Genomic DNA, 8,930 nt, shown 5'->3' on the forward strand with positions numbered 1-8,930 from the left:
TCTCTTTGTTGAAAAGGGAAAGAAACTGGGGGGTCGGGTAGTTTGTGCAGGACTAGATTTGCTGCCCTCTCATAGGAAGAAGGTTCAAAGAGAACAAATATGGGACCAGCGCATATATGCTGCTTGGCTACATACTCTGCATCACCCATTTATACGTGTGGACGCACATGGTCCTGGCATGTCCCATACAGCTATTTTGCTGTTGCTAATCTAAGAATGCCGCCGGAAAATTGAAGCAATGCCACTGTTAAAAGTAAATTACATTTTTTAACGAATGTTGTTTCAATAGAATGTCTCTGTTAATATGAATCAATGCAACCGTTTTAGAAATGCTACTGTCCTACTTTGTTTTCCATCCCAGATAAGTTAGATGCTTCTTTCTGTCACCGTTTGTTTCATGCTCCTTTATCGGCAAGTAATTGTTTCCTTTTTTGCCTATGTTAAAACAGGGCTATCGATTCAACTTGTTGCTATTGCGACATTTTGCTTCGCTACTCGAAACACTTATGTTTTAAGAGTGTTTTGTGCAGTTCAACTTGAATGTCACACCAGTGACTTTGCTTAATTTTGGTGGAACTACACAAAAGGAGATCGAGATTCGTATTTTACCTTTGTCGGTCTCATGAAAGGTCAGTACAGGCCTTCATCCACATGATTGTGCAGTGTGCTTTGAGATGTTGTGCTACTTGTATTGGTACTATTTTAAATAAATGTTGAATTGAAGCTATTGTATTGCTGTCCTTTCCCATTAAGTAGTGAACAAAAATGGGACCAACCCAGACATGATGCTTGTTGCTTTGTTACAACAAACTCTGCATCACCCCCTTTATAAGTAGATGGAAGCACATACTGTTGTTGCGCCCACTCTCCCCTGGAACTGTTTATGCTTTTCGTTAATCTAATGCCGCTGGTAAAATTAAGCAATGCCACTCTCAGAATTAATTAACTACTGAATCTTAGTTCAAAACTGCAACACTTGTTAGGAATGGTACTATCCTGCTTTGTAGTTCTTTCTACATGTTTAACCAAGGTATTGTTAAGATAATGTCTCTGTTAAAATGAATCAGTTGCATTGTTTTAGGAATGGTACTTTTCTGCTTTGTCGTTCTTTATACATGTTGAAACAAGGCATTGTTAAGATAATGTCTCAGTCAATATGAATGAATCACACTGATGGAGAATTGCTACTCTCCTGCTTTGTTCCCCATTAAGATAAAGTAGATCGGTAGATGCTTTTCTTCTGGGAGTACAAGTCATCAACCGTTATTTCTCAGTAATTGTTTCCCTTATACCTATTGTTGCTTACAGGGATATCAAAATTAAAGCTCGGTTTTATTCCGACTTCGATTTTAGTTGAACTGCACAAAAGGAGCCAATGTGTCCAAGGCAAACTACTGCATTACTGGGTCCAGGTGGTCGTTCCACTTTGCAGAAAGAAGCAGTCACTGTTTGCGCTACATTACAGAAGGAATGACTGAGAAGCTTTACAGAGTATTATTAGACACCGGTGACATGACTAGTCTGCAGAGACCATTGGCAATTTAACAACACGTGGAGTGCCCTGGGCAAAAGGTGCCCAAACAAGTACAAGAAGCTACGACAGGACTCCACGATCATAGGCATTACATATTTTGAATGGGAAAAGCTTGTCAAAGTTTAATCATTGATGTTAGCAAGAAGACGTTAGTTTAATATATTGGAATTGGAAAACCTTGTCAAAATTTGCTCATGGATGTTAGCCAGAAGACATGCATTTGATATTTTTGAGTGGGACACCCTTGCTGTGAGCAACGTCGAGTGTTTTTTCCTATTCCTGTGTTCAGTTTAGAAGTAAATAGTTACTCTGCTGAGATATTCTTGTGTTAAGAGTTTGTTCTGAATATTGTCTATGTAATGCCAGGCCTTGTGTTTGATTGCAAAGTTGAGCTTGGAATGTTGTGGCATGCGGCATCACGAGCTGTTCACCATGCCTCCTGAGAATAATGCTTCGTATTGTTTTGCATGTCGATCTAATGCCAGTGATTTGCTTGTTAAGAAGATCATCCTCTTCTGTTGTTTCCGTGCTTAAGAAGTTCATCATCTGATGTTTCATTCATAGCCTATACGACAAGTTGGGTAGGTTAGACGTGAAACCATATGATCTTCCGACCAACTCATGATATTAGGCCGTGATTGGATCGTCGTTTTCCAACCAAAACCGCTTGTAAAACTGATGCTTGTAAATTAAAGCAGATGGTCTCGGGCGAAGGCGCTTGGTTGGTCGATTTCGACTAGTAAAATATCGGAAGTACTTCACACACGATAAATACGCTGAACAACACTCGGACGATTGTTAATCCAGCCGTTAGAAGCTGTTTCAGCCTTGCCCATGGATGGCATGATACGCACGTCATGCATGTATCGTCTGGTAATGTCGTCCATATAGCTGTGCTCGTAAAATATACACTGGTCTCTCAAATTACACGCGTAACCCGCCGGTTTTACTTACAGACCTCGGGCCCTTGGTTTCATTACGCCTGTATTTTACGCGTTGTTTACGATGACGAGTAAATTACACTTGTATGTTAATACAGGTTTAAAATAAACCAGAGCTCCCAAGCGCGGCCTTACCGTTTCATGCCGTCTCAGTTTCTCGAAGGTGCTCATAGGTGTCCGATGATGCTGGCTTCCTGAATGAGCAGCGGGCACTGTATCAGACCATCTGTAGGGCCCGCGAGGCCCTCTCCGTTGTCGTTCGAGTTGTTGCGCTCGCCGTGGCGCCGAGCATTGTTAACATCGTCAACGAACATGAGGATTCAGGAGATGACTTTATTTTGACTGGATGACACTAGGGACCCACTAGGGCCATATCCGTACGTACGCAAGTGCCTCCTTATTATGTACACTATATTTTTTTGCTTTCTCCTGGTTTCCTGACATCACGGTCCCACACCATTGTCAACCTATGTAGTCAATATAAACGAGAGAATTGCACAAGGCATGAGCACTGCAGAGTTTTTCTTGGCGATGATTTCGTTGTTGTTCAGAGGAGAGCAGGGTATTAACTGGGCGGGCTGTGGCCCGTCTAGCCCAGGCCAGATATCCAGCCCAGATAATAATTTTTTCAAGATGAAAATGGCTAGCCCAGCTATATGTCTTTTTGAGGAATACCCAGGCAAGGTCAACTTGTTATTCTCCGCCCCGCTGGGCTGCAAATCTTTCCTAGGAGGGATGCATTAGGCTTAACAGGAAAATGGGCTTTAAAAAATAATAAATGGGATGTAATTATAAAAACTGGGCAGTAACTAAAAAAAATGCACCAAACACGAAATTAGTTTATAAAATATTATTTATGGATTTTGAAAATCTTAAATTTTCATTGTTGCGCGCGCAATGTTTCGTTGGATTTTTACGTAATACAAATTTATATTTAATCTGACTAGAAATTTCGGGATAAAAATATTTCGGATCCCATCAAAATGTGGGAAATTTTATTGAATTCTCTCTTCAACGGTTGGTTGAAATTAATAATCGTTGTCCTAGCTAGAAAATGGGCTGTACTTTTAACAAACTGTAAATGGGCTGTTGTAAATTCCATTAGAATTCAAAAATGGGCTGTACATTCTTACAAAACGCAAATGGGCTATAAGTTCTCTGCCACACACTTGTGGGCCTACTAAGTGACGCGTCCCCTAAAAAATAAGTTGACGCATATGCAAGGCTTTGTCAACTTATTATAGTCAACACACGGTTCTAGCAGCAGTGGCCGTTGGATGTCTATCCAACGGATGTCATGCTTCTTCTTCAATCTTGGATATTCTTAGCTTCGGCCGCCCAAAAAATGATTCCTCCCCCTGACATCTGGGGCGCACCGTTTTGGAGGCTGACCTGTGGGCCTACTAAGTTGGAGCATACCAAGGGCTTTGTCAACTTAGTCAATATAAACGATTCTAGCTTCAGTGACCGTACGATGTCCATCCAACGGCCGTAGTGCTTCTTCAACCTCTGGTCTTCTTGGTCCAGCCGCCCAAAGCAGCGCCGGTCGTGTCGCCTGCTCCTGCCTCCCGTGGCCGGCTGTGCTGCCGCGGAGGCCTCACCGCCCCCATACTACTCCCACCGCTGGCCAGGCCATCCCTCCACTCACCCACACCCCATGTTATTCTGCGGCGACGGCAGCCTCACACCGTAGCCAAACTAGTGAACCCTCGTACTCCTATCCGCGCGGGCTTCCACTGCTGTGTCTTCCTCGGCTCCGCGTCGTCCCCTTCCTAGGCCTCGCCGTCATCCACCGCCCTGGTGCTCTCGGCGCGGCGTGGTCAACATGGTCAACGACCAACTTCCATCGGAAGAGTAATGTACGTGGAGAGGCTGACAGCTGGGTCCACGGCGGCCGCAAGGAAGTGCCTCCTTATTATGCGCAAAATAATTATTCCTCCACCTGACAGCGGGGACCCACCGGACGGGCCACCGTTATTTTCGGAAAAAAATCGTGTCCCCTGACAGCTAGGACCCATCGGACGGGCCACCTTATTTCGCGAAAAAACGTTCCCCTCGCTGTCAGCTCGGACCCACCGGAAGTGCCTCCTTATTACGCACAAAAAAATGAATACTCCCCCGGCTAGCTGGGACCCACCTTGGTGGGAGGCTGACTTGTGGGCCTACTAAGTTGACGGGGATGAAGGGCTTTCTCAACTTAGTCAATATGAACGATTCTAGCTCCAGTGACCGTACGATGTCCATCCAACGGCCGTAGTGCTTCTTCAACCTCTGGTCTTCTTGCTCCAGCCGCCCAAAGCAGCGCCGGTCGTGCCGCATGCTCCTGCCTCCCGTGGCCGGCTGTGCTGCCGCAGAGGCCTCACCGCCCCCTACTATTCCCACCACTGGCCATGCCCTGCGGCGACGGCAGCCTCACACCACAGCCGAACCAGTGAACCCTCGTACTCCTCTCCGCGCGGGCTTCCACTGCCGCGTCTTCCCCGGCTCCACGTCGTCCCCTTCCTAGGCCTCGCCATCATCCACCGCCGTGGTGCTCTCCGCGCGGCGTGGTCAACGTGGTCAAGGAACGACTTCCATCGGAAGAGTACTGTACGTGGAGAGGCTGGCAGCTGGGTCCACGGCCACAACCCAGTTTTTTTGTGATTTGCCAAGTAAGTCGCTTTGTCAGGTCTGTTGGGCTGCAAATCTTTCAAGACAAGGAGAGCTTTCATTCGGCTGGCCGAGAAAATGGCCCATCAGTAATGAGAAATGGGCTGTACATTTTTAAAACACATCAAACCGGCAATTATTTTCAAATGTCTTTTTTTTCATTTCAAGATTTTAAATTACATTAATTTTTATGCGTGGAGAATTTGTTGGATTTTATATTGATATACATTTATTTTTAAAATCAGTTTGAATGTGAGTCAAATTTCGGGATTAAAAACAGTTCGGACCGCACCGAAATATGCAAAATTTCGTATAATTTTTTAACCGTGGCCACAATATGGGTTGTAATGCTAAAAAAAGAATATGGGCTCCAAAAAAACCTTAAGAATTAGCAAATGGGCTGTAAATTATTAGAAATAATGGCAGATGGGTTGTATGCTGTTTTCCACAGATTTGAGGCTTTCCTAAAAAAAGGTTGACGCACAAGCACTGACTGTTGGATGTCCATCCAACGGCCGTCGTGCTTCTTCAATCTCTGCTCTTCCAGCTCCAGCCGCTCAAACAAGCGCCGGCGGGATTGCCGGCTCCCTCCTTCCCGCGGCCGGCTGTGCTGCCGCGCAGGCCTCACCGCCCCACCGTACTCCCATCGCTGGCCTAGCCATCCCTCTACTCACCCACACCTGCTGTTATTCTCCCGCGATGGCAGACGAACCAGTAAACCCTCATACAGTCGTACTCCCCTCCGCGTGGGAAACAACTGCCGAGTCTTCCCTGCCTCCGTGTCTTCCCCTTCCTAGGCCTCGCCGTCGTCCACCGCCATGGTGCTCTCGGCGCGGCGTGGTCAATGTGGTCAACGACCGACTTCCATCGGAAGAGTACTGTGCGTGGAGACGCTGACAGCTGGGTCCACGGCCGCAGCAAGGAAGTGCCTCCTTATTACGCGCAAAATAATTATTCCTCCACCTGACAGCAGGGACCCACCGGATGGGCCACCGTATTTCACGAAAAAAACGTTTCCCCCTGACTACTGGGACCCACCAGCTACACCTTCGCACGCAAGGAAGTGCATCCGGGCAAAAAAACAAAACGATTCGCCCTCCTGACTGCTGGGACCCACCAGCTACATCTTCGCACGCAAGGAAGTGCCTGACAGTCGGGACCCACCTGGTCGAAGCGTACGTAGCGTTGTCATTCTGGTCGCGAACGTGTACGTACATATATACTGGTGGATGTAGAGGCGCGCAGGTGTCGTAGTAGAGGCGCGCACGTAGCATGTGCACGTACGTACAGCGGCCAGGGTGCAAGAAAGAAAATACGGCCACGTATGTGTACATACGGGCGGGGTCTCGAACGCCTACTCGCGCATACGTACGGCGAGGGCTCGTTGACATGGCTGGGTCGGAACGGAGAAATAGCGTCGTCGTCGTGTTCATGGGGAGGCAACGAAATGCGTCGTGTTCATGGGGAGGCAACGGAATGCGTCATGTTCATCGGGAGGCAACGGAACGCATGGGAGCCAACCGGCTGGGTCGGAACGGAATGCGTCGTCATGTTCATCGGGAGGGCTTGGATGGAACAGCCGATGGAAACGAGGCCTGGCGTACCGCAGAACGGAGGAAACGGCCTTGTGTTCGACCGGCCACATTTGAAACGGGATCCTGTTCATCGGGAGGGGTCTGGCGTACCGCAAAACAGAGGAAACGGACCTCCTACGGTCGAAACGGGGTCCTCTTGATCGGGAGGGGTGTGGCGTACCGCAAAACGGAGGAAACGGACTTGTGTTGGAGCGCTACGGTCGAAACGGGGGTCCTGTTCATCGGGAGGGGTGTGGCGTACCGCAAAACAGGACTCCACGGGATACTGTTCATCTCCACCGTCGACCCCCTCCAGCCTCCACGGGCTACTGTTCATCCACCGTCGACCTCCTCCAGCCTCCACCTGCGACTGTTCATCCACGGGCTCCTGTTCATCCAGCCTCCACCACGCGCTACTCCATCGGCTACTGTTCAACCAGCCCTCTCCACGGGCTCCTGTTCAACCACCCCTCCACGGGCTACTGTTCATTCAGCCCTCCACCATCTACTGTTCATTCTGCCCTCCACGGGGTGGTCCTGTTCATCCTGCCCTCCACGGGGTCCTGTTCATCCAGCCCCAACCGACTCGATCGATCGGGGTCCTGTTCATCCAGAGGCAACACCACGGGGTCCTGTTCATCCACCCCCACCGGGAACTGTTCATCCAAACCCCCCAGCAACGCTCACTGTTCATCCAGAGGCAGCATCGATCGGCTTCAGTTAGCAGCAGTAGCGAAGGAATCGCTCGATCGGGTTCAGTTAACAGCCATCGATCGATCGCTCGGGTTCAGTAACGCGTAGCCTGCAGTGCAATCACTCGGGTTCAGTTAGAGCCCAATGCCTCGCTCGGGTTCAGTTAGAGCCAACGCCTTGCACACACGCGCGTACGTGTACGAGAGAAACGCGCATCGCTCGGCCCCCGACCTCCCACCGTAACCGGGAACTCCCCGAAATTTTCCTCGCCCTCGCTTGTACGACGGTTTTTCCGTCATGGACGGCCCAAAGAATGTCATGCAGCTGCGTCTCCGGCCCGCACAGGACGAAAAGCCCATTTTCTGTCATGATTTTTTGTCATAGAAGTAGGACCCACCACATCTATGATGATACCGGGTTTTGTCACAATTATTGTCATAGAAGTGTCATATGTATGACAGAAAAAAATTTCGTTCGGCCCAAAATGTCACGGATGTGTCTTTTTTTTGTAGTGGATGCACTGGGCGAAGATGAAGGCCGAAAAGGTGGCAGTTGAAGGTCCACCCGAAAGCAAGGACCATCGCACACCGGAGCGCTATTTTGAGGATGTATTGAAAGGTGCCTGCCTTGTAGAAGGCCAATGCTCGAAGGATGTAGTGTTCGAGTGAGCGAGTCCGAACTGTTCGAGAGTGTGTATTATGAATTTAGACTTTTTGTAATATATTACCTGAGAGTTCCCAGTCGTCGGCTTCAACCCCCATGCAGATACTGCTGGGGTGTTCGGAATTGCACATGACTACACTTAATCCAACATCTTGGTCCGTGAAGGAGGTGTCAGTGCGGTGAACCAGGCAATCGGACTAAACGGTTTTATTGCTCTCACTTAGCCATAGGAGTTTGACGATGGGTCTACAAAGTAGCCCCTGGCATGTGCACGGCTATCCCAATGTGGATGCGTTGCATATGTGACCGGGAAACAGTCCTTCGTGTAATACGGAAAAATCGCTAAGGATTGTAATAAATCGCCGAGTGGCTGAGCAGCTCTCGCCGCATCATGACAGTTAGTTTTCGGCTTTCTCTACTAAGGTGCTTAACCGGACGAACCAGAAACACAATCGCAGTAGTTCTCCCTTTACTACCCTAGCCGATCAGACAGAACGTAAGGTAGCATACACAGCAGCCGGGCAACCCAACTATTGACCAAATACATGATTCAGAGCCGATGCATATAATGCCGAGCTCGGGAGGCCGAATTGTGCTATAAAGATGTTCGGACTTTTGTTTGGCAACACATATGTTTCCCTATAGAGCCCCTGAAAATTTTGTGCTGAGGTGTGTGCGTGAGACAACTGAACAGACGGAATAAAGTCTATAAGTAAAGACGATACTGAATAAGAATTTTGGTTCACTGAAATCTGATTGATACGTCAAAACGTAATCTTATAGAAGGTACCATAATCACCAAGGCCATTTTACATGACGGGGGTCTAGGGCTAAGGGGAAAAGCTCTATACAGGTTCTTGAGTAAAGTTGTCTGCA

This window comes from Aegilops tauschii, chromosome 2, assembly GCF_002575655.3.
Source record: "Aegilops tauschii subsp. strangulata cultivar AL8/78 chromosome 2, Aet v6.0, whole genome shotgun sequence".
NCBI classification, from domain to species: domain Eukaryota; kingdom Viridiplantae; phylum Streptophyta; class Magnoliopsida; order Poales; family Poaceae; genus Aegilops; species Aegilops tauschii.